This window comes from Lepisosteus platostomus, chromosome 9 (genome assembly GCF_059453375.1).
Source record: "Lepisosteus platostomus isolate fLepPlt1 chromosome 9, fLepPlt1.hap1, whole genome shotgun sequence".
NCBI classification, from domain to species: Eukaryota; Metazoa; Chordata; class Actinopteri; order Semionotiformes; family Lepisosteidae; genus Lepisosteus; species Lepisosteus platostomus.
The window spans coordinates 48,052,082-48,078,045 of NC_142619.1; the positions used below are offsets into that span (position 1 = coordinate 48,052,082).

Below are 25,964 nucleotides of genomic sequence, written 5' to 3' on the forward strand. Positions count from 1 at the left end.
GTAAAAACTTTCCATAAGTATTTTAGTTTCTTATTACATAAAGCAGGGGGTTCTTTTGTTATTATTGTTCCCTTTAATGACAAGGGATCACATAGCACTACACATTTGTAATGTCATGGAGTAATTTTCATCTTGACACATCAAAGTTAGCAACATTGCCACTGTCATATCCAAGTTACACAGACTAAATTAAAACCAAGATGAATCTCCAAGATCAGATTCCTTTTTACAGATTCCTGTTAGGAAAAGAAAGATATATGTTAATACATTTAAAATTGATAGTTCAATTTTAAATATGTTGCAATGTGCATGTTATTGACATTTGATTCATTAAAATGTAGCAATGTTCAGAAGCCACGGTGTATAAAAATGATTTTCATTAGTAATGGTTGTAAAATATCACTGATTTGGCTCTTTACCATTTTAAAAACATGGTATTTTGCTACAAATGTCCAGCTTTCTCGATACATCCTTTTATAAATGAAAGGGGATATTCCAATCTAAAACACAGAGAAAGGATTTATTAACTTTTAAATGTCAATGAACATCTGTTTCATATTTATTATATATGCCCTACAATGATTCTTTAACACTTAAACGATTCTATCTGTTCTTAGGAATACACTTCATCTGCTACTGCATAATTTATGAGCCTAATCTTTCAGTAAAAGAGAAAAAAAGCTTGCCATAGATTTTAAACTGATACATAAAGTGTTTAATGTTGATCATAATAGGATTAAGCTAAATGCATGGGGGCTAAAATAATAATAGCAACAATAAATAATTTGTACAGTGTCTCCACTGTTAACCCCCAATTAAGTGATCAGAGTATGTGACCTGTACAAATTAATTTTCCTTTTATAATTTGTGATGCATTCTACTTACAAGTGCTTATCAAATTTCACTGATATGGTATGATGATATTAGTACCTGTAATGGCTACTCCTGGTTTATAGAATTTCTGTCATCAATTCTATATGATTACATGACAAAAAATAAATACATTTTGAATTTTGGGGTTTCACTTTGTCCCTGTGAATATAAAGTACAGAATATCCTCATGAGATGCACACAAAGTATCCTTATTCTACTGAATAAACACAGCATCTCTAACTTCCTATCCTTTAGCATTGACATGACAGCACCAGTTATGAAAAGTACACAGTTTCGATAGAGTGCCCTTCTGACATTTCAGACTTATTAGCTAGTTTTCATACTGGCTTCAATCAACCTTCTTAATCCTCAGAGGGAAGAGCATTTTTAATTCACCGATCAACCGATAAGGCTGCAGCAAAAAAAAAAAATGATTTACACGTAGATGAATTGTGCTTACAAGATGGAACTCTAAGTATTAGAAGCGGATCTGAATTTCCTATCTGTCATTTTACTTGCCGCGTTCATTTTTTTCTCTGCCATTACCCTTGCTGATTGCAATCTTTAAGCGCCATTGGGCCCCTGCTTCTGCAGTTTTTAATCTGCCTTTAATCCCATAGATTTTAAATATTCCCAGCACCCAGAGACTGGAGGCAATTAACTGCCCTTCTGATGCTCTTCTTATCAGTTGCCTCCTTGTATCTCTCAGAAGCAGCCTCAAGACACTGCCAGGCTGACAAATAATACCATCATTTATGGAATAAAATCCGCTAGGGATGTGCAAAGCAGCATTCTAAATAGGTACTTGGTAAACATCATATCAAGAAATGCAAACAGAGGCCTGGAGCAGTGTATGTCTGGGAATATTCAGGACTGAAACAAAGGCATAAATCTCCTGTGTTTTAACAAAACTGCAGCTTGTATATGCCAGATTAGCTCTGATAAGACTAAAAGACTTTTATTTTAAATACTCCTTGAATATTTGATTAGATTATTAATTACTTTAGAAATGCATTGCCTTCCATTGCTGGAAAAAATACAAGAAAATGGAAATGCTGAATGTATCTGTACATGGAAAATATTTTTTAAAATGAAGGAAAAAAACTCAGCAGGACAAAAACAGTTTATTTCAGGGCCTCACTGGTAATGAAGAACAAAAATGTGTGATGACATTTAAAAACCCTGCGATTCTTCTTGATAATTATACAGTAGTTGGGATTCTGTGAAAGCGATAGTGTATTACAAACCTTTATTTAATCACTCTATGATTTTGTTTGCTTTTAAATTCAATGCGTATAATATTCATCAGACTTAATTGGATTTTTCTGTGAGGGGAGGGCTTTGTTGTTGAAATAACTATTTTCTTAGCATTGAATGGCAGCATGATTACATCAGCCAGTAGGCACCATTATAAAATTGCAAACTCATTTTTTCATAACTAAATGTGATGCAAACACAAATATTTCTTAAGCTACTGACCCAACATAACACTTGATAAAAATCCATATAGGACAATTACATCATGTGTGACATTAATCTGACCTCTCAGAAATATTTGTATTAAAATTATGAATAAGACTGATTTTATACATTTTCACCACTCTATAGATAATATTCCAGTCTTATGGATGGATTGCCTTTTTACCTGTATATGTGGTATTAATACTTATCTTAGAATTTTTTTCAGCATATGAATGTTTCAAACAAATTGAGCATACTGTAGCAGAAGAGATAAGTTGCATTTTCTGTGTTTACAGGTATATTATAGCCAGTATCAATATTATGCCTACAAATTCTATTAGTATGTGTTGTCATAGAACTTTTCTAAACAAGTGAATTAACTTTCAGTCTGTGATCCCTATATTTCCAAGTGAGCATTTTTTGATAATAATATGCACTTTTTGTGTGAACAGCTTAGTCTTCTTTTTCTAAGAGTGTCACCTAAGCACAGTCTGTTGCAGTTTCAGTAACCTTTTCACAAAAGAACACATAGGACAAATGTGTGGTTTTCATACACTACCTGGTACAATGCCATCACACAGAAAAAAGAAAATGAAAAAAAAACTGTTCTGTAAGTGAAGTAAAAACTTACCCTAAATCTATTCTCAAAATCTGTGTGGGCCTGTCTGAGGGTGGCACGATGATGTAGCACTCATCCAGATTTGTTCTAGTATTACTTGTAATTTGAAACATTTCAATACAGTTTGACTGAATATATATCATTATTAACAAGAGAAAGTGTCAATGACATTACTAAAAAATAATCTTGTTTCACGTTCTAATCCTCTAAGAATTAGCAAAATGTATTTTCAAAATCGACAACATACTGTAGGACCTTATGCTTCTAATGAGACCAATAAAAATAAAACAGTGGAAAACTAGATAAATAAAAGTGTAGAGTCAAACTGTTATCCTTGCTTTTTGCTAAGAATGTCACATGATTTACAGAGTATAGGTCTCTTCCAAAAAGAGTTTTTTAGGCTATGTGGAAGGGGCTGAAGATCTGCACTTTGAATCTCAGCAATCTGCTTAAAGTTTGATCCCCATTAAACCTCAGCAAACCTTAATCTACTAAAATTTAAATTAAGTACAATGCAATTAACTGTAGAGGTTTTCTAAAAGTTAATTCACTTTGGAGTCCACATGGTTCACACAGCTGAGAAACCTGCACTCTGAAGGCTGTGTGGTGATAAATGCAAATGAGGATTTATCTCACACAAAGGAAGAAGAAAGAGCAAAAGAAAGAAAATATAACATTGAGAGTTCTAGCCTAGTAGCTCATATAACCTGAACATTAAAATAGCAAAAGTCAATGCAGTAATCCTTTGTGATTTCAAGATATGTGTAAACACATTAAATTCTAAATTATACAATAAGGCCGACTTAGGAAATGGCAACATCTTCAACAAAGAACACATACATGAAATATTCAAAAGGAAATGGTAATGCAATAATGTTGTAACATGTAGCCTGTGATTCTTTGTCTCTTATTATTGTTAATATTACTCCTAGTATAGCTAATATTGTACTCTCCACACAAAGACAATAGCCCATTTGAACTGCTACAGCTGAAATAACAACTTGTGTCATCACCGGTGACACAAAATAAAGAGCCATGTTTTTTTTTTTCTTTTACTTTTTGTAAGTAAAAGCACTGACTAGGAAACACTTATAACTGTGCCCAACTACAATCCTTGAAAAGACCCCTGAAATGGAGTGCAGGGGAATTTAAACTTGTGAGGATGTTAAAAGTACAAAACTAAAACTTACACACAATACCAAAGAGGAGTAACAATTGGGTCCTTTATAAGGGGATCTAGTAAACAGGTAATAAATAAAAGGGTAAAAAGAAGATAATAGATCAAATTCATAAAGCATGTATTAAAATTATATTAAAATCCTCTATATACTTTTTAAGATGGTGCCCTTTGACCTGTTCCTTCAAACACTGCAGGGCAGCAGAAAAACCAGAGGAATAAATCTGCAATAGGGACCCACCGGCTCTTCCGCTCCAGTGCTGTTCAATTCTGTGTAGAGGTCAGTCAGGAAGAGTCCCTTCTTGCCCCCTAAGCCAACTGATCCTTTGAAAAGGTATATCCTAATTTTATGGTGCCAAATAATATTTTTTCATTGTAAGACAGCTTAAGTATCACATGGACCACATTTTGAAACAAGTCGTGGGAAAAGAATAACAACTTTGTTAGAAGTTAAAGGTCTGAACTATCTTCAGTCACAAATTATTCCATAATTACTATCACTCCTACACACATGTAATTTAAACAGTAGTCACTGTGTAGTGCAGCATATTGTGGGTATTAGTGCAATGCACCTGTTGGGATCTCTGTTTCATGCATGTTATACATCACATATAAAAATGTACATTTGCAGCAACAACATTGATATAATTCTGTGAAACTTGTGAGAAACTTAAGACCGTTTGCATTTAAGCATATTCGAATATTCATATCTGGAAGGCAAAAAAAAGGCACGCATTTATAGGAGCATATAGCATTCGAGTTAAAAAATAATGCAGGAGCTTTTACTTGAGGGGTTCAGTGGGAAAAACAGATATTCCGGTTTCTTTCTATGAATAACAGGTCAAAAGAAGGTGCTCAAATTCTGCCACCCTAAGCACGAGGATGACCATTTTATGCTCCGGCTGCGGCCGATAAGCCTGAAGTTATGGTAAAGTGCCGCTTCTGAGCCCTCGGCAGGATTTGTGACAGAGAAATCACATCAGCCTATGCTGATTAACAATTCCATTCCACCCAGAGATTTATATAAAAAACTATCTTACATTTCGCTTTTTAATAGGAATGATCGCTATCTCAAATTGAGTCCCTGCAAACTTTAATAAAGGCCCAAGGTTGAGTGGCATTTTGCATGCTGATTTAGCCCCGATTGCCTGCTTTTGATGAGTGCGAAGCTGGTATGTAAAGCTGCGCTCCTAGCAGTTTAGAGACTGGCAGTTAAAATGCGGATAAGAATAAAAAAACTTCCATCTGGAATCTTGGGATTTTTAATGTGATTGACTGCTGAATAAATAAATGGAATACAATCAAAACCACAGACTTTCTCTGGAGGTGAAAAATCATAAACCAGACTCTTTTTATGCTCTTTTCATGACATTTCTAAAATAGTATTAGTGTACAGTATTCATCTTACACACAAGGACCATGGGCAGAAAAAAAGTGGTTTATCAAAAAGCAAATGCAATGAAATACATTTAAATTGTTAGAAACATTTTTTAAAGAAATCTATATTGGCATTACACAAGTATTTTTAGAACTGTTACACTTAATGGGATAAGCAGCTTTAGTTGGAACAGAATTGGCTAATCACAAGTAGTTTAAAATACAGATTTCAAAGGGCAATTTTTCATTGTATAGAAAACAAAAATATTTTAAATATATGATATATTTGTATATAATAAAAAGGAGTATTAAAATGACTACATTTCAACATAGTAACAAGAAATCTAAATCACTATCAACACTCTTTCAAAAAGATGTCTTTATTTTTTGGTATCACATTGTATAATAAAGTGATACATCTTGAAATTATGCGTATCGTTTAATGCTCTTACAGGTAAATGTTGTTTGATTTCCAATATTTCCCAGACGTATTCAAGATCACTAAGGGTTGTTGTTCTTTCACGTTAGCAATCGGGGTTTTTTTATTCTTGATTGATTGAACTTGAGTCTTTTTGTGTAAATGAAATCCTCCCTGTAAATATGTGGTGTGTTACACAGTTCTTAGAGGGTAAATCCAAGCCTCAAGCAAGCATGCCATATGTTTACCCTCATCCTTAAACAGCCCACTTTATCAATAGGCAGGGTAGGACTGTGATCTAAAGCATCACCCATGGCTCTTGAGAGATGCATTCCAGGCCAGCAGCTTCTTTATGGAAGTAAATGGTGGTCATATCTCACGCCTCATGTGGAATGTGGCTTGCATGATGAAACAGCTTCACAATTCAGCCTAGTAGGATACTGGAATTAATTATCTCACAAAACAGCTGAGGACGGGCTTCTGAATCACACAGTTAAGGCATGCTGCCAAACCTAATGTTGGGTAACCAAACACTGCCTTCTGTTCTGTTGTACCTGGACGATGGATAAATAGCGGATAGTGTTCTCTTCCATCAGTCCACACTGTAAACTATAAAAAACATCTGTTTAAAAAACTCTCTGGATATTGCTGGAGGCATAATTACCACTTCAAAGAGAAGAAAACTCACATTAAGCATTTCTACTGTACATTGTTCAGATGTCTTAATTTAGTTGCCAAGTGTTATAGTTAGTAATTCTAATGCATTCATTATGCTTTCTTACTATAACAAAAATGTGATGTTTTTCACTTGGTGACATTTTTGTTATTACATTATACTGTAGCTTTCAGAGTCAAGACTTACTTTGACTCTTATTTAAACACCTGAAAAGAAATTAAGTATAGATAAAATGATAAAATGACAGAAACCTCCCAATTTTTCAAAGCGTAACTATTTCTGTTATATCTGACATTCAAGTTGAAATTCCACCTCCTTTCTTTAATGGTGCACACACATTTATAAAAATCCTTAGTATTAATATCATTTTCAGTAGCAGAATTAAAGAAGTGAAACTATTTGTAGTTGAGGAAATTTACATAAATTAACCAAAATACATTTACATTTTTATACCAATAAACGTTCAAGGTTCCAAGTTTAATTTTGGAAGATAGAAAGTTTTCTCTGGATGCAGTAGGTATTATGGTTGTTGTATAAATTTCCTGTATTCAGCTATCCAGTTATGAAAGGACTACTTGTCATACTCATGTACATGAGCACTAAGGTCTTTAGGCAAAAGCAAAAGCGTGGGATAAATGCCTTTTGAAGCCTCACTGTTAAAACTTGCAAATATGCTCAAAGGGATGTTTTTTTTCTAGATGCCATTCTCTGCACGTCGCACACAGAGTTCTGCAAAGCCTGAGAATAGCCAGGAGTAGCTCTGGGACATTCAGAGTGCAATAGCTAACATAACTTCCTTAAGTGGCGAGTGGAGTCAGGCCTATTTTCTTTCGCTGAACCCTGGAGTCTGTGTGAAAGAAAGTCTATCTTGCATAAAAATAATGCTAGAGAAAGTCTGTGAGTGAGACCACTCTGTATTAACAAAGAAATATGCACTGAGCAAATATAAACTGACGCCTCTGACACCCCAGTATCATTTGTCAAAGTAAATGGCACATTGTACAGAGTACATTTTCCCTGAGTAGGCTGGACTCCTGGATGTTCCTTGACAACACTCCTATAGGCCTTGATAAGATGCTATCAGCAGGCCCTCTAAGCACTTGAGAGCCACTTTAGGAGATCACTAGGGCAATTACCATGAAAAGTAAAAGATACTGCCTATATTGATGGGAGATTAATACTGACCACAATGCAATTGATTTTTTCCTGCAATCTTATTTTCTGATCGTAACAGTGTTTTGTGGCCTGTTTGTGAACATTCACTTTTCTCAATAAAATGAGCCTGGAGTTGCTATCTAACATTTCAGAAGAGGATCCTTAAATGAGACCAAGCCCTCTTTTATCAGTAGATGTTATTTAATTATTACAGGACATCTTAGCCATTAGTTGGATGTTTTAAATAAAGCAGTTGGTTTAAAGGACCCTCTTATCTGTAACATTATTAGTATAGAAGGATAATAAAACTGAGCAGATGGTAACAGATACAGCGCTATGTTTCTGAAAAACTCTAATGACCCCTGGTTTTATTAAAAAACAAGAAACATTGCATGCTGCATACAGTAAGCTGAAACAATAAGTACTTAGTACTGAGACTCACAGAAAACTACAATTGATGGTTCCTGTGATGCACAAATTAAACTTCAAGACTTGTTTAATTACACAGATATTAAATATAGTGGCTGACTAAAAATAAACAGACAATTAGGTTCTTGATAGTCCTTCTTATCGGTGAAAGTAATACAGCATACATCTGATATTTCAAGATTTAATCAACATTTTCTGGCTTCAGATACACTTCATAAAACTAGTTTAACCTGATCATTACAACACCATCTTTATACAGTTGTCATTGGAACAGTTTTTTAAATTAAACTTAAAATGTATTTTTTTTTAGTTTTTTTAATTTTTTAAAGAATAACAAAGAGGGCATCTCAACAATGATGAACTATGAGGCATATTGAATGATCTGTTCACTTTCTTCTCTGATATGGAAAATAATATATAATTATGTGCAATGAATAAATGTTGTATGTGTAGCTAATATGGTGCATAATTATATAAATAGTGAATACATTGGCTTAAGGAGAGATGTACCTCAAGAATCTGTATTAGGAGTACTACTCTACTAAACAGTTATACAGTTATATAGTTATACATTAAGTTATACAGTATGAATACTATATATCCTGTTATAGTTATCAAAATAATCAATAATTATTATAAACAATCCAAAATGGAGGATTTTCAATCCCAGTGGAAGCCGCAAAAGATGCACCTGACAGATGATGTTTAGTGTAGACAACTTCAGGGTGCTGCTGGTAGAAAAACATAAACAAAATATATATACATAAACTCTAGTATATAATATGGAAATCACTTAGCCTGAAGAAGCTTATGAAAAGACATTTTCATCTTCTAGACAATGTGGGAAATTAATAGAAAAGCAAACAGAATATGAGACTATATACAGCAGTAAACTGAAAGGCAAAAAGATTTAAATCTTTTTAATCCTGAAAATAAAAGACTAACTGCTATATTTCAGTATAGTATTAACAAACCTCAAAGCTACCAGGAAATTCAGCCCAATGGACTTCACCAGAATCAGCAGTGGAACATAAGCATGGCACTATTAGAAAAAGCACTAGAAAAGAAACTAGGTATTTTTTGTAGTAATTATTGTAAGAATACTGGAATGGACTGTTAAGACACATTATTTAAGATGATACCTTAGCTTCTTTCAAGAAATGTCTGAATGAGATCCTTTTATCAAACAACTTTAATAACCAAAGGAACCATTTGGTTAAAATGTTCCCCTCTTATTTGTAAACATTGTTACAAAGGTATATATCTCTGGATAACAAAATACCCTGTTCAATTGATGTGATTTCATTAAAATAAAAATGCCCAGTGCTCAGTATTTGATATTTGAGTAAACAGTTCCCAAATTAGTTGATTAAGAATCTACATATGTCTATGTTTGAGCAATGCAGATCTTATTTGTTTTCTGGCATAATAGATGTCTGGAGAATGAGGTATCCTTCCTTAGACATCAATAGACTAGTCCAGAAAAAATAGCAAACTGACTTTGTGAGGGACAGGCCACATCCAAAGAGGCATAAGTTCATCGCACAGCCCATAACCAGTCTCACATCCATCTTAACCATTGGTGTAATTGTTTTCAGACTGCAGTGCCTTCGGCACAAGAAATTCCAGGAAGAAATCGCTTGTACTTCCGCAAAATGACAGCTGCTTGCTGTCGGCATGAAAATTATCTCCATCCTCGAAGTCCATTCAGTAGAAATATACTGATGGCTGAGACAAAATCACCTTTTCCTGTGGTCCAGAGCACATACAGTACAAGGTATTTACAGAATAATCGGTGGAGTGTTTTATCCATTATTTAATATGTATTTTAACCTTGATAGACTGACATAAGACTTCATTGATGGAGACTTTATACTGAGTGTTATACTGTTCATTGCGTTGCTCAAGCCAGCTGGTGAGGCAGTGGAAGTATGATGATGCGTGGAGGAATCTCTTTTAACTCAAAAATATCAATCTCCCATTCCTGCTTCATTTATTATCTATGCTAACAGCTGTCTTGGATAAAATAGATAATAGTTTAATACAATTGTTACGTCCCAGTGTCTGGTCTGTGTGTGTTTTTTTATGTTCCACACTGCTGACCCTTGATTGTTCTCCCTCCCCCATTGGCCCACCATCACACCACTGTTTCAGTATGATGTCATCATCAATCAGCCTCTCAGCCAATCAGACTACATTTTATTCAGTATATAACATGGAGGTTTTTGGGAAGGGGAGGCCTTTTGTTTGACTTTGGTCCTACTTGGTTTTGGTTATCGCTTTGGCTTTGTTGGTTTGTTATTCTTTGTGTGTGTGTATTTTTGTATAGCTTCGGCTTTGTTGTTTTGTTGGTTTCTGTTAGTTTCTTTGTACTTTTGTTTGTTTGTGTGTTCATCCTTGTTTTGCCATTACCTTGCCCTAACGTGTTATATGTTCAACTTTTGTGTTCTTTGTACCATGTTCCTGTTGATAACTCGTGTTTTCCCTTATTTGTATTCCTGGTTCACTTGTGTTTTTGTGTGAACTTGTGTATAAGGTTAGTTTAGGTTGTTGGGTACATTCTACACACTTAGTTGATTTTGTGTTAGTAACACTAGTTTAGTACGGGTGAGTGCCGTTTGTCTTGTATGGTTTTGGGTAGTCAGTGGAGGTTAGCTAAGGTGTTGAAGACACCGAAGACACTGTGTTTCGGGTTTTCTTTTGTAGTCAGGTTAGCTTTCCCTTACCTTCCTAGCCAGCTCCATTTTGTTTGTTATTTTCTTTTCTTTGCCACCACTCTAGTTCCTTACCCTTGTTATCACGCTTCCTAGTCCCTCACCAGAACCCACCTGCTTCCAAAAGAATTATACTAAATGTTACACCCCTTAACCCCTAGACACTTAGGGTTGTAACAACAATAATAACAATAAATAATGTCTCTAAATTTTGCAAAAGAGAAAAACTTCAGTTGTGCTACTAGTCAAACAGTTTAGGTATCTTGATTTTGAGGGTTGTTGCTGATTGCCCACTACCAGACAGACGTGAACATTTGGACACATTTTCTTGTCTTTTTGGTTGAACTCCTATATATTAGTTTATAATTTTTCACAGCAGAAAGGCTGTCTCTTCCTATAGACTTCAAGATTTAAATTATGCTTGTGCTACACTTAGACATTGTCATTTGCATTTTGTCCTCATAATGACCCAGTTAATTAATACAAGGCAATTGATGGAAATGTCCTGGAAACCATAGTATTACCACTTTCATATTTTTCAAAATCTTGAATCATGGGTATTTATAAATACTTTCTTTTGTCAGCTTCACTTAGGACAGATTAAGTTCTACACATATAACAGATAAGAGAAAGCCTTGTTACTTGCATCATTAACCTGATCTCAACAGTTCCCAGAATCTAAGAATAACTGGACCTGTTCACTCAGGACAGGGAGGCCTTAAAGGAAAAATGAGATTGTTGATGCAAGTGGTGTTGGTGGACTATCAAATTCATTGACTTCCAAAGTCAATGCCCCATTAAGGTGATCAGGAACACTGTCCTGTAAGAGGTGCTTCCCTTCTCATGAGATGTTCATCTTGGAGGAGAATTGTTAAGCCCAGTGTCCTGTTTAAGTTCCACTTTGGGTAAGTACAGACACTCCTTTATTTCCATTGTTGGAGCAATTGCTTCTTATCGAACTGAATTGCTGCATAGTGCGACTGTTGGTGCATAATTGTTGTCAACCATTACCAAGGTAAGTGCTACACTTTAGTAGTTGGTGTAGTAGGTCCCTTCCTATATATAAATGACATTAATAAAAAGCACTATAAATTGAAAGAATAATTTTACCAAATAAAAACTTGGATCTCGGCCTCTTGTAGTAGCAGGAATACATTCGGTTGGCTGGTTTCACTGCAGCTGAAAAACAAACAAACATTAGTACTGTTTTGAAGTCCTGTACATTTTTGGACTTAACGTAATGTCATTTACAGTAAATGGATCTTTCTACCATTTGGATCCACAATGCTGAGGCGGTCAAACGATTGTAATACAGCAATCAACACTGTAAAATCCTCTATTATAGTCTAGGTTGAATACAAAGGTGTCGTTTGGTTACATTTTTTTCTTCTAATTTTTTATGAAGTAAAGTAATAAAACCCATTCACAAAAAACAAGCAAAACCACTGTTTTCATTTTGATAATGTCATGTTTAAAACTTTCACAATTTTCTTTTGATATTTTGTTTGATATCTATGTTTAACATATTTGATTAAATTCATTGGAGATGTTCAATTTGTTTTTTGCATCTTTATATACACTATATATACTGTAAAAGGATTCTAATAAATTAAACAAGTGGTGATTGCTTTTAGAATCTGTGCTGACTATATTTTAAAATGCCATTGTTTTGTCTTTATTCTTCGTTTAATTCTCACTATCACATCCTTAACTTTACTATTTTCAGAAGTAAAACTAATTGAAATATTGAATCCCGGTTAGGGTTTTTTACCCTTTAAATGACCAGGTCATTGCATTTTTAGATTGGAGTGAGTAGTTCCAATCCCTAGAGAGTTGAAATATCCCAGCCATGTATAACATTTCTCCTTCCCTTAGGTATGACTGGGAAAATATAATCAGGCTCCAGCGATTAATTAGTTTTAAGCCACACTTAGCCCCTTCAGAACATCAGTGTCAGGTATACTAAAATGACCCAATACTGATGAGGAAACCCTTTGCCCTACTAAGACATTACTCTGAAAGAGAGATTCGTATAGCAACTGTTATGGAATGGTGTTTTAGACACGTTAAAACAGGATAAGCCACTATTGAAGTAAAGAAGTTCCTTTGCTTCTTTATCAACAGAATGCTTTAATTACTTTTTTTTCCTCAATGATCATTTGATTTACTCAAGGATACCAGCATCAAAAAGCTTACATTCTGCTTCCTCTTGAACTCTAAAGCAGAACTAAACTAAAACAGTATCCTATACTCTTTTCTTATAATGTGTGCATCACATAAGGACAGTTGACACTTGGCTGAATAGCCTGTGAGACAATGGGATTTTTCACATATTCATATTGTTGAATTTGCTCATTAACCCAACCCAGACAGAAACCACATGTAGACTATTAGTCTAAATGTGTCCCGGATTAACAGGGAAGCATAAAATTGTACAATGTACTACTAAGATATTATTTAGACTTTGTGTCTCCATTTTGGTCTCCACATTACAAAAACTGCATTGTTACTCTGACAAAGACCCAAAATAAAGACCAACCATTCGGGAACCTCATTCAAGTATTCAAAATCAAAAGCATTGACAAAGTTAACCCTATGGCTTTTTCTCAAAATGAGCAGCAAAACTGGATGCAAGTTAAAACTGAGAACAGAAGACACTTCTTTACACAGACAAACTTATTAATAGTTTTAATACCCTGCCTTCTTTCAAGGCACGCCTAGATGAGATGAGATACATCAATTCACATCAATGAGTAATCCACATCAATGTGAATAACACAACCAAATGAGCTGGTTGATACTGTATGTATGGCTTTCCCTCCACTCAAACACCTAAGCTTTTCTCATAAGTAGCTTTTCCAAGTTCAATGTTTTCCATTTTGTATCTAAAGACAGGGTACCATTCCATACACTCTGCATCAGTCCATACGTATTGATGATCGTTCAAAGAACTTAGGCAAAATAGTTAACTGAGATCTACTATTTCTTAAACCTCGTTGACTCTTCTGTAGGGTCTTATTTCCAAATAGGGGTAGTACCCCTGTTTTGAATGACTGTTGAAATAATGTTGTATTCATTTATTTTATTGGTCTTTTGTCTCCTTAAGTGCAATTGGTAAAAGGACATCAAGCCCTAGGGATTTTTTAATCTGGTTAAAATCTGGAACACTTATTCTTCTACTATGTAAAAGCTATTAAATAAATAACCTTGTCCTTCCTCAGCCAGAGCTTGCTGTTGATATCTTCCTTTCTAAACACCTTTCTGAAATATTCTTTGAATACATCAGGTTTTGTATTGTCACTTGCTGTACAAAATACAAAAATACAATATGAAATACAATTTATTTTAATATTCTTACTAATTTTTTGGCCTTTGGTCTTTCTTTTTACAGCATCATTTTCCTATTTTTAATACTTTAGTAAAGTGCTTTGTTTCTCCTTATTTTTTCTTTATTGATGTATTAAACTATTTGGGCTACTGTTTTCTAAATTTTCATTCACTTATACTTGTGATAAGTGTTCTGTGTTTCAAGCAAAATCTTTTCAAAGATTGTCATCAATCACCACTGAATCTCCTTCTCTTAGAATCTGTCTTGATTTCCAAAAAATTATACATTTTCAGGTCCCTGTACTGTATATTTTCAAAGTATAGATAAGATAAGATCACTTTATTGTCAATATACAATTTCTTGTATTAGGCCAATAAATTGTATTTCTTGTCTCTTGCTCTCCATGAGACCCACGGACAGAGAGGGAAGCCTGGGGTCAGAGCGTAGGCGCCCCTGGAGCAGTTGGGGTTAAGGGCCTTGCTCAGGGGCCAACGGAGTAGTATTCCTCTGATGGCTGCTGGGATACGAACTGGCAGAGGCACAGGCGCAGATCCTTAGCCACAGAGCCACCACACCAACCCTTCAGAGCATACCATATATAATCACAAATCCCTAAATATTCAAATGTGTTTTCCTCACTCTGTCTTATTTGAACACAATATGTCAATACAGTCATTCCCTTTTGTTCCCTAGGTGAATGACAAACTGAGTAAGAAAGCATTTAGTAAGGAATATCTACTATTTCTGTTTCTGCAGCTGACATTCATTTGGATTTTCCCATTCTGTGTAAGGATAGTTGAAGTTGTTAATTTTATTATACAACATCGAAATATATCTGGGTTTCCTTGTCTGTAGCATACTCCTAACATTATGCATTTCAAATGTAAGTCTGAACTACTGTATATAGTGTCTGAGATCATCAATTCCTCTAGGCTAAGCTCACGAGTCTGACTATTCTTTTTGATGTTTAGTGCTACACCTCCCCCTCTTCAATTTTTCCTCTCTCCAAAATGCATTGTATCCACTAATGTTGTATTCATCACTATTGCACTCTGTTAGCTGCATTTCTGTGATTCATTTTACATCATAATCACCTGCTAATGCGATAGCTTCTATTGTATTTTGTTTCCAAGTTCCTAGCATTGAAGTGTTAACACTTGTTTCTTTGCTTTTGTTTTTCTTCTCAATCCTTTTTTTTACTTTACACCCTGTGCACTTTTTGTTTAGAACGTCTTTGTTTTCTTCCCCCCTTCCATTCTAATTTAAGTGTTTTTTTATTTCACTTCACAAAGATAGCTGTTTCCCATTTCATTTAGATGCAACTGTTCATACCTGTACAAATGATCTTTATCACAGGAAACTTTTCCTTCTTCCCCGTCCTCAACCATATGTTGTTCCAATGAATTTAACGGGAGCTGCAATACTATTTTTAGATTTAAGGGTTAGAAAGAATCAGCGTATAAGTGCATTTCAAACCACAATAAAAGTAAAATGTACACAGTAACTTATAAAACCTCCAATTTATATTACAAAATAGATTAAAGTTCAAGGTATGCACAGTGCCATATTGTGTGATTCAGAATGAGGCAACATGTCATGTGTGATGTGTTACAGCTTTATTATATTGTAAATAAATAGGCTTGTGAATACATCTCTTCTATTCCAATAGAAATATAGCATTTGATTCCAAGATGGTTTTGCTGGCAAATGCTACTTAGTCTGCATGAAGATCATGTTGGAACGTTTCTGCGGTGAAATGTCTGCTGCACAACCTGTTCTTATTTGCTCGTACATCAAATTACATTAGTAATGAGCAGGAAGGGCATGTCGTAATTCTTGGGAACTCAAATCAGAGTTTGCAACAACACACCAATTTACGGTAATTTCACAAAGTTTGCCTAATTTTACTAATTAGAAATTTGTAAAATCTTTGTATAACGTCAATTAATTTATTTTGTTCAATGAATTTATTAAAGTGGGCCTGCAGTTCCCCTTTAGGACCTGAAGTTGTTCTTTTTGGCATGGTGCATTTAATATCTATGAGAAATATTTTCCAAGGTATTCAATGTGTTTTGAACAATTTGTTGCAGATGGAATGTGTGCTATTCATGTGAATATCATTTGTCCCAACATGGACAACAGCAACTGGTTTGTCACATGCATTTGCTTGGAACCTGTCAACTCTATGGGCAATGTAAACCACCTCAGCTCCAGGGAAATAGCCTACTTCCAATGTTATGGTATTTAATGTATGTCTCAGGTATTGTAATCCTGAGAATAGTTTCCAACATCCACTACTTTTCTCCTTTTTTCAGGAATGTCTACATTTGAATTTGAGACCATATTAAATCTGAGAGTGATGGCCTTTCAGGACCTGCAATGGGAGATACTGGGTTTCCAAGTTGATTCCAGATCCTGGAATGGAGAAAATGTGTATGGTGATGTGAAGTTATATGGTAATGTTAGAATGGGCTGGTGAAATTCATTTACTTTTTCATTTACATCTGGGACCAGATTTTCTCTCTCAGTTTTTTTTCTTTGTTGTCTCTCTGAACTTTCATGATGAACTTATTCCTGAGCATTGGATCTTCAGTCTCTTGCAGCCCTTTAAGGTCCTTCAGTTCCTTCTCCAATGCATTCATTTTTTCAAGGAGGTACTGGATTTTTTGGCAATTTCCATAAATGTTGAATAGATCCAGAATGCTTTACATGTTGCATAAGCAGAAAATCACAGGCTTAAAAATCATTTTTAGCTAGAAAGTGCACACTGCTTAGGTCCTGATGAAGGTTTCTTTTTTGATGAAAAGAAACAGCTTCTCTGCTTCTCTAGAGCTGTTTAAATGTAATGTCTTGCTGTCTGCAAATGACACCTTATCAATATTGCTTATGACGCTTTGGCCTCCAAACGTGGTCTCAGTCATCACACTGTCTTTTTTATACACACAGACTATACATCATAAAACCTTAAGATACGATTTTATTTTTGTTCTCTTTTAAAAAATGGTACATTTCTGACTACAACCACTGTTATCTGGCATATAATGTAAATACATTCACAAGGCTTGTAAATTCTCCCTGTACGTAGCCGTCAAATTCCTATTAATTACCTAGTTAATATGATGCGATGTATTTCGGTTTCCATGCCTTTTATAAATCACTGCATGTAGCTGGTCTTAAGGGGTGAAAGCCCAAATTGTGGTGATGTAATTAGGGAACACAGGGATTAAGATCACTGGTCTAATTTATATCAATAGTCTTAATGAAGGCATAGTAAATAAACTAGTATATTTTAATACAAATATACAAGAATTAGCAACACTGTAGAAGTTACCCTCAAAGGAAATTGAAAAAGATGTAGATAAAAAATTAAGACTGGGCAAACATCTGGCAGATGACACAAACATGTGCAGAGTGTTACAAATAGCAAAAATAAGCTACAAATATAAAATGGGAAACACAGATCTTAAGTAATAGAAGTGAAAACGACTTTGTTTGACAAAGTGTTCATGTTAACACGTGTTTCTAGACATCACGTGCAAACAATATAAAATGCAACCAAAATACAGAAAAATAAAAGATAAAAGTAGAGGATTTTAATCAAGGGATGATGTTAAAATTCTGTAGTAATATATTTCAACAGTACAGTTTTTGCAAAAAAATCGAATATACAGTACACTAAATATGACACATCAATAGATATATTTTGTATAGTATATTTTAGTGAAATGTGTGAAGTCTTTTGTTTCATAAAATGCAAAAATTGTTTTGAGCTGCGTGTTGATAGATTATTCCATATTAATTTGTAAATTGGTATTCAAGACACTTTAATCTGCAATTCACGTTTTCATATCAGAAATGTTGTCAGGTCTCAGTGGGCTACCAATATCTTCTACTACATTCTAAACTCCTGTTTTTAAATATGCTAACTTTATCCCTCTCCTTTTTTCCCCTTCTTACTGTAAAGAGCCTTTATAATCTTTTATTAATGTCACTATATGAAAAAAATAGTATTATTTAATATTATTTCAAATCAATTTATTGAAGTTCAGATAAGTTATTAGCAGTGCTTATTTAGCAGTGATAAATAAATCACACTTAACATAACCCTCCCACTATTTATCTGCTAAATTGAAGTGGCATTTATTTTAAAACACTATTAGGAATTATAACACTAAACAACTACATAATGCGTAAGCATATTAAGCATTTAATATTTGAAGTTTGTGTTGTAATGTGTGGCGCCTTGAAACACAGTTGCTATTCTTCCTCCTCTTTTCTTGTTATTGTAACTTACCTTGTTTCTGTTTGAGGATATATGCACCAGATTTGTTCCTTAATTTTCTGATAATCTAGTTCAAAACGTGTTTTTGCTGTCTGAAGGACTGAGACGGTGATTAGCCAGTCTTGATCTCACCTTCTACTTACTGATTTAAGGATGGAGAAGTTTTTTCTTGCACATACTGTACTGTATATTTGCAAAGATGGAAGCCATCTGAAGGGCAAGGTGACAAATTGCTGGGTATGCTGATAGGCTTTTTCTTAGGACTGTGCCAGGCATTGTTCATGATATAATACCTTTGCCACTGCACTTTCCTCCAAGTCAATGAGCTCTAACTACAAATCTGTCCGAGCTCTTTCCATGTTGCATTTTTTAAAGGATCTTGATAAATGGCACCCGAAATTCAAGAAGCATTATCTGAATTCCTTCTACAAGCTTTCCATGATTTGAAAGCACTTCCTTAAGAGTGGAGAGTACAAAACGATGATTTTGTCTTCCTGGACCTCTTTTGCTTAGAAATGTGTGATACACTGATCCTTCAGTTACTTTAACTTTAGTTTGATTTTTTTTTTCTGGTAAATAGATATGAACACTTTTTGTCATGGCAGCTATACCAAAGTGAGTTTGTTGAGAATAACGGTGATGCTGCCAACTCACTTAGTTATTCAGTTGTCTTTGGCTGAGGTAAGCCTTACCCCTTTTAATTAATACGTTTAGCAGTTTGTTTCTTCATAACAATGTAACACTTCAGAGTTGCATCTCTGCTTAGTCATCGAAGAGCTGTACAGGAAGCAGCATCTACAAGTTCATTTTCAGATTGCTGAAAAGCATTTAAAATGGCAATGATTTAGGCTTAAAAATTTAACACTGCACATTTGGCTTCATCCTTCATGTTGACTTCCATCTTCAGGAAGTGAGCAACAAAATCTTCCTGGTGCATAATGTAGTGAAATAATGTCTGCACCTCTTGTTTTTCCTGCTATCATGGATGGTGCGCCACCCATCGTGACAGTTTTGTGTTCCTTCCAGTTCAGTGCACGACACACATTATTCAAGATATTAATTCCTCTAGTTATGTTTCAGGACTCTACTTCATAAGAGATTTTAAATTCTGTCACTCCTCAAATGAATATGACGATTTGAGCAGTATTACTGATGTCACTAGTCTCATCCAATGCTGTGGAAACTACCCCAAGTTTTCCTGCATTATTTTTCAGTTATTTCTGATGAAAGTTACCTATGTCTTCTACTCCATATGGAATTCATTTTTGACAATCCAATTTCATTAAATGCAGCCTTATTTTTACGAGCATACTATATAAACTGCCTACTATATCACATGCAGAATTTAATAAACTCACCATCATCAAATGATTTGTTCTTCTTCAAAAGCTGTAACCAGAAAGCTTTAATTCCTCCAAAAACCTTCTTGAAAACACCCTGCTGAGCAGTTTCAGCTTCTGCTTTTGCTGATCACCAACAAATGTATTGCAAGAGCTATGACTTGTCCCATAATGAAGCTTCACATTGTAGCCTTTCATCACAGCCGTCATATGTTTGCAAGTCAGGCGCAATACTTTTTCATCTTTATGGACATTGTTTCCTCATATTTATTCTTCTTATCTCGGATACAACAGTTTGTATTTGCAGCTTTCATGTTTCACCACAATGGCACAAATGAAATTCACAATTGCTTTGCATTGCTTCATACAAAAATCGAAACTGCTATTATGCCTGCACCCTTAAATCACAGCAAACTATGCATGCTGTGTGTGCATTTCTTCGATATTAAAGCAACAGTAGCACCACAATGGGCACTTCACTTTTAAGCCTTAAACTGACTTCTAATTATGCATATTTTTCCCAAGAGAACATAGAGAACATTTAGAAATGTTTGCAGGACCACAGACATATCACATTACTTAACATATTCACATGAAATGCATTAATTTCCTAAAGACTGCCATCGCAGGCTGCATTTGGCCTATGGGAAGCATTTTAGGATGCCTAGAATTGACTCTTACAACCCTCAAATGCTGTTGAATGTTTTTGGTTTCAAGCATATATTTCTGTGGAAAAATTCACTAAACTGACATTTGTCAGGAACCACAATTACTCGACCAAAGAATAAAGTCCCAGAAAATATTGATATTGAAACTAGGTAAAACCTTTTATGTTACTCAGCATCGTTGGGCGCTTAAACTACAAGGTAGCATGTAGAGAAGATTTCTTATAGACTTATTGATTCAAAAGAAAAAATCAACAAATCATTAACAAATGTCTTAAGATGAATAAAAAGGGAATGTATTTTAATTGCAAGGTACAAAATTCAGTAGTATAAAGTCTGTTTATTTGCTGTTTGTTTTATTTAGTGTTCCATCAAAAATTCTTCTAGCATGTTTAAAGATTGTTTGTTTGTTGTGGATTAACAAACCTCGACCAACCAAGTTACAGCGTACAATTTAAAATGATACAAGTGTTTCACAGTTAAGTTCTCCTTTTTTCGTAACCGCCCTGAAAATCTTACAGCGCCTCTTTGTTGATATAATGTCAACCAATGAAAGAGTCATCGGAATTACAGGGAATAATTCCAAAGTATACAATCCTTTCATTTCGTTTTGTTCTCTCATGGAATACAATAACACGTATTAAAAACACACTCTGATTATTTAATTCTTAAGGTACCAGTGACTTTATAAGTGGTAGTTGATGTTTAGAATTCAAGGAATTACTTTTTAATGCAAAAAACAATATAATGTTTCTGATTGTTTCAGCTACAAAAACTACCGTAACTACATTTCAGATAGATATTCATTGAAATAATCAAGGTACAACCTATAGTTCACTCTCTCACTGAAGTGTTGCAATCTGAAGCTTTAAGCATGTGCAACAAAAGCGGTTGTTTATCATTTTTTATAAACTAAACACAGAAGAATACAACAAGGATGGTATAAACGAAGCTTTGCACAAAAAATAATACTTTCAAATTCTGGAGGATTCAGATAGGAACCTGAAGGATTCCTCTATAGAAAGTAGGTGTCAAGTGTGGCTCTTTGCTAAATATTACTCTGCATGTAAAAATGTGGATTATGTTTTAAATAATAATCTCATATTTCAGATTTTCTTTGACAATGTTCTCATTTCACTGTAGTCTCCCAAAAAAGACCACATATATTAGAAGAATTGTAAACTGAAAACAATTGCTTGTTTAATGTATTTAGGGTTTTGTATGTGAATATTTTTATCAGTGTCTGAGAAATTGTACACCCTCAGAAAAAGAAGGCATAGGGACATTCCCACAGTTTAAATGACCTTAAATAACTCAAACACAATGGTAGGTTCTTTTCAATCTAAAGTGCCAAACAATATTTGTTTTGCTACTATTTTCATCCCGTGAGATGTTTTATCTGAGCAGAGTTTGGAATAGTAAATAAAAATTGAAAGGAAATCAAAAGGAAGTTCCCTAAAGTTTAGGAATACAAACATATTCCTACGTTCCTATACTCTTATTCATATGTTTGCATGTGTATTTTATGTTTGTAATTAGTTATCTTGTTTTCTACATCTATACAAAATAAACAGCATGGCAAAGGTACTGGTATTAGATTAGCTGTGAACAGCACAATGAAGCCCACAGTATTGATGATCTGTTGCTCCCAGGACAAACGCTTAGGGTTTTCAGTTCCTTCTCAAAAAACGCTTTCAAAATGTTTTGGATTAGACAAGTAATCAATGTAGTTTAGTGCATGTTTCCTTAAAAATTAAGAAACTCTATATTCGAGACCCATTAAAACTGTTAATGCTATTATAGTAATGCTAATGTTAATGCTATTATAATGCTAGAACTAGATAAACTAGTTATCTGAATGAGAGATACACATTACTAACTAGCAATGTGTCCACAAGTTTACATTGGAGGTAATCTGTTAAGGCATGATCACACCTCAAAGATATTTTTTCATGGTAACGTGAAGTATGTCATTGATAGTGGTTGTAGGCAGTATAGCCCAACACAAGAAGAAAAAACATTTCCGGATATATAGATTTTCCCTTCAGGGAAATAAAGAAACGAAGCAATTCAATACACTGGCTGCCTGTTTCATTTCAGAGCATGACAAATAAGGTTTTTCACTATTGTGAAGTCACCTTGTAAATGCATGGGAATGAGGTGGGAGCATCTGTAGGTCTTAGACAGACATGTCCCTAAATGATTGTAATGTGCAAACCAAGTTAATTTATTTCTTCAAGAACACGAACAAGTTCAAGAACAAAGGGCAACAAAAGCTCTTTATTTGAAAATAATGCTAGTCAACAGAACCGCATATAATACACAAATATGCTATGTTCACATAAAATAAAATGAATAGTTTGAATTAATCTTGTTTTGCCTGATTCATTTTTAGACTCATGAGGTATAACTACTCAATCTTACAGCAATCATGTTTTACCGTGGGTAACTTTTCTTCCTGAGATGAGGTTCATAATGTTAAAAGTGCACTTACGGTATAAAATCTTAAATCAAATCAGGCAGTTAAAAAATTTAGGGATAAAGGTTAAAAACTCTTGGAGAAGTGGCTCCTGAAAATAATTTGTGAAAATGTGGTTTGGAACACTTTTATTTGAAACATTTCATGTTTCCCTGCACTCACTTAGAGAGGACGCGCCGTCTTAAAAGATATTAAGAAATTCGATTGCAAACTACATTGCATTGATCTGATTTTTTTTTTCAAATGCGTGTTTGTAGTTGCTAAGGAAAGTGTGCAATGACTAAAAAAAATGCATTTGATCTTTGCTTGCTGTTATGACACTGCGCAGAGTATCATTCAGGTGCTGCCTACACAGTACTAGTTAAGAAGACACAAACGCCCAGGGTTAACCACCAGCGGAAGCAGAAGCTTCAGCAGTCTTTATTAACTTCACTGACAACTTGCAAGTGTTCTTACCACAACCTTCCTTGGCATAAACAGTGCATCAGCTCATCAGTCCAATCGGACTATGAGGATTCATGTTTACAAAGAAGACTGTTAGTAACACCTGTGCTGTTGTGAAATATTTCCCTCTCTTCTGGTTAACCCATTAGCTCACCGTACATGCGCAGTAAACTGATGAAATGGAATTTTTTCGATTAATACAGATAACTGACAAAGACACTCGATTACTCGGTTTCTACTCTAGCAAACAAGAGTGCTGTGTTGTTCACATTTGCACATTCTTTTCGAGATAGGGAATTTTACTCATTATGCAAACAATTCTTTGATTGATTCCTTGATTTCCTCTCAGTTAAGGGCAAACTGAAGAAGTAAGGAAACTATTATTAAATGTCTTAGGGGTACAAGGAGGTTTGCTGTTTTCTGTTTCCTAAACATACTTTCATGCATTGGCTAGGCCTCTTCTCTTAAAAAAAAGAGGAGCAAGTTTTTTACAGTAGCATAATGCTGTGAAAGCTGTGCTTGAAACCAGTTGTTGATGTTAAGGCTAAGCACAGAGGATTAAGCTGGAAGGCCTGCACTTTGCTAATACAAAAGGGACATTTTAAACAAAATGTATTCTAACATGTCTTGCTCCTCAATAAAACTTCATCATTTATGGATGTCAAATGTTTGTGGGACTGACTATAAGTAGTCAAAAAATTAGTCTTCCTCTCTGAAAAGAAGCAAAAATTAAAAATTATTTTTTAAGATTTTATTAAGACCTGTACCTCTAACATAATTTCCCTAGTTAAAAAAAAGTAGGCAGTAAAAGTGTGTTTTTAAGTCTGTTATTAGTTTGTAATGAATACAATTATCATAATTTAATGGTGAGTTCTCCAGAAGTTGCTCTTGCTTAAGTTTGTGTTCCTTTCCTTTGCTGACCTGGTCATGTGATGCTGGAGGGCTTTTCAATTGTGTTTTTTCCTGTCATTATCTGTGCTCAGGACAGCACAGGCAATGTTTATTATAAACAGGCCTTGTGTAAACAGAGCTTAGCATGGAGCATCTGTAGGAACATTACTAAAGCTTATTCAAAACCAGGGGAATGAAGTCATGTTTCTACAACAATATGTAGGTCTTATAGATGAAAGGAAGAATTCACTAACCCTTGTTTTCCAGACGTACGAACACTATTTGTCCTGGGAAAAATAGCAAAAGCTAAAATATGTATTAAAAATGTGTTTCTAGAAATAACCATCTTTTTTTAAAAAATTGATTCATTTTATCTTCATGCACTCTTTATAAAGCATGTGTTGTTGATTTGAAAGAAAAAATAAATTATAGATTGAAATAAATGTCAGAGAAAGCACAATCTATAAAGAGAGAATACAATCTATAAACTGTACATTATTTATTAAGGAAGGCACTGTAAAATTAAAAATATTTATATCTTAATTACTCCAGCATAATACCAATTATTTCTTCTCAACATTCTTATCTTAATTACCTCAGAACACTAATTTAAATTATAGCTTGGAAACTGAATCCATCACACAGGCTGGTTAGCAATTCCCTGAGGTATATACGTCAGTCAATGATTATTTTTTTAAATCTATTATTTAGTCACTACAAAAAAATAAAATATTATCCTTTCATGTTCAATGATACATACATAAAATGAATAAATACATGCTTAATATATGCTTCATTGTAAACTAGACAGAGACGCATATTAATTACTTTGTATGGAACTTCAAGACAAAAGCAAAACTTTATCGTGTTTGTTTTTAACATTTTAAATCTAAACTAGTTTACTGAATTTAATTAATTCAGTGCATTAAACATATGAAATGTTAAATGTATGGCGCAGGATTGTAAATACGTAGGAGAATCGTCTTGTCGATTGATCATTCAAGTACTATCGATAAACTAGTTCAGAAGTTATTATCCATACCATATGCAAGTACCAACCTTGTTTTAAATACTTTTTTTCCATAAGAGAGTTTGAAAGTAGACAAAATCTAATTGTGTGCATGTCTACTTTCACATTCTATTACTCAGTCCTGAAGTTGCTGTATCAAGTTGCAACTGTGATTCACTCATATTAAACTCAGCAACCTCTAACTATAGATCATCCCCTCATTACATAGCTGGCTTATAATGGTACTGCTTTGGTTAAAATAGGAACAAATTTAGTTTATATTCTTTTAAAAATATTAGATCATATGAATATTATACAAATTAACATTAGAATATAATGTTATCATCAGAACATATATAATATATATATATATAATATGATGTTCAAATCTTTATATATATACAGTGCCTTGCGAAAGTATTCGGCCCCCTTGAACTTTTCAACCTTTTGCCACATTTCAGGCTTCAAACATAAAGATATAAATTTTTTATTTTATGTGAAGAATCACCAACAAGTGGGACACAATTGTGAAGTGGAACGAAATCTATTGGATTTTTGAAACTTTTTTAACTAATAAAAAAATGAAAAGTGGGGCGTGCAAAATTATTCGGCCCCCTTGCGTTAATA

At 34.2% G+C, this 25,964-nt stretch overlaps 1 long non-coding RNA gene across 2 annotated transcripts; it reads right to left on the reverse strand.

Annotated features, from left to right (window-relative positions):
* Positions 1-5,396: 5,396 nt before the first annotated feature.
* LOC148655131 (uncharacterized) lies at positions 5,397-20,247 on the reverse strand. 2 transcript variants are annotated; one of them, XR_015941194.1, is made up of 4 exons: positions 19,868-20,247; positions 15,560-15,650; positions 12,010-12,078; positions 5,397-8,916 (listed from the first exon to the last, which is right to left on the reverse strand). It is a non-coding gene; the product is annotated as an uncharacterized LOC148655131 (long non-coding RNA). The 2 variants fall into 2 exon arrangements; XR_015941193.1 differs by having other exon boundaries at positions 5,397-8,913; positions 19,868-20,240.
* Between the last annotated feature and the right edge of the window lie 5,717 nt (positions 20,248-25,964).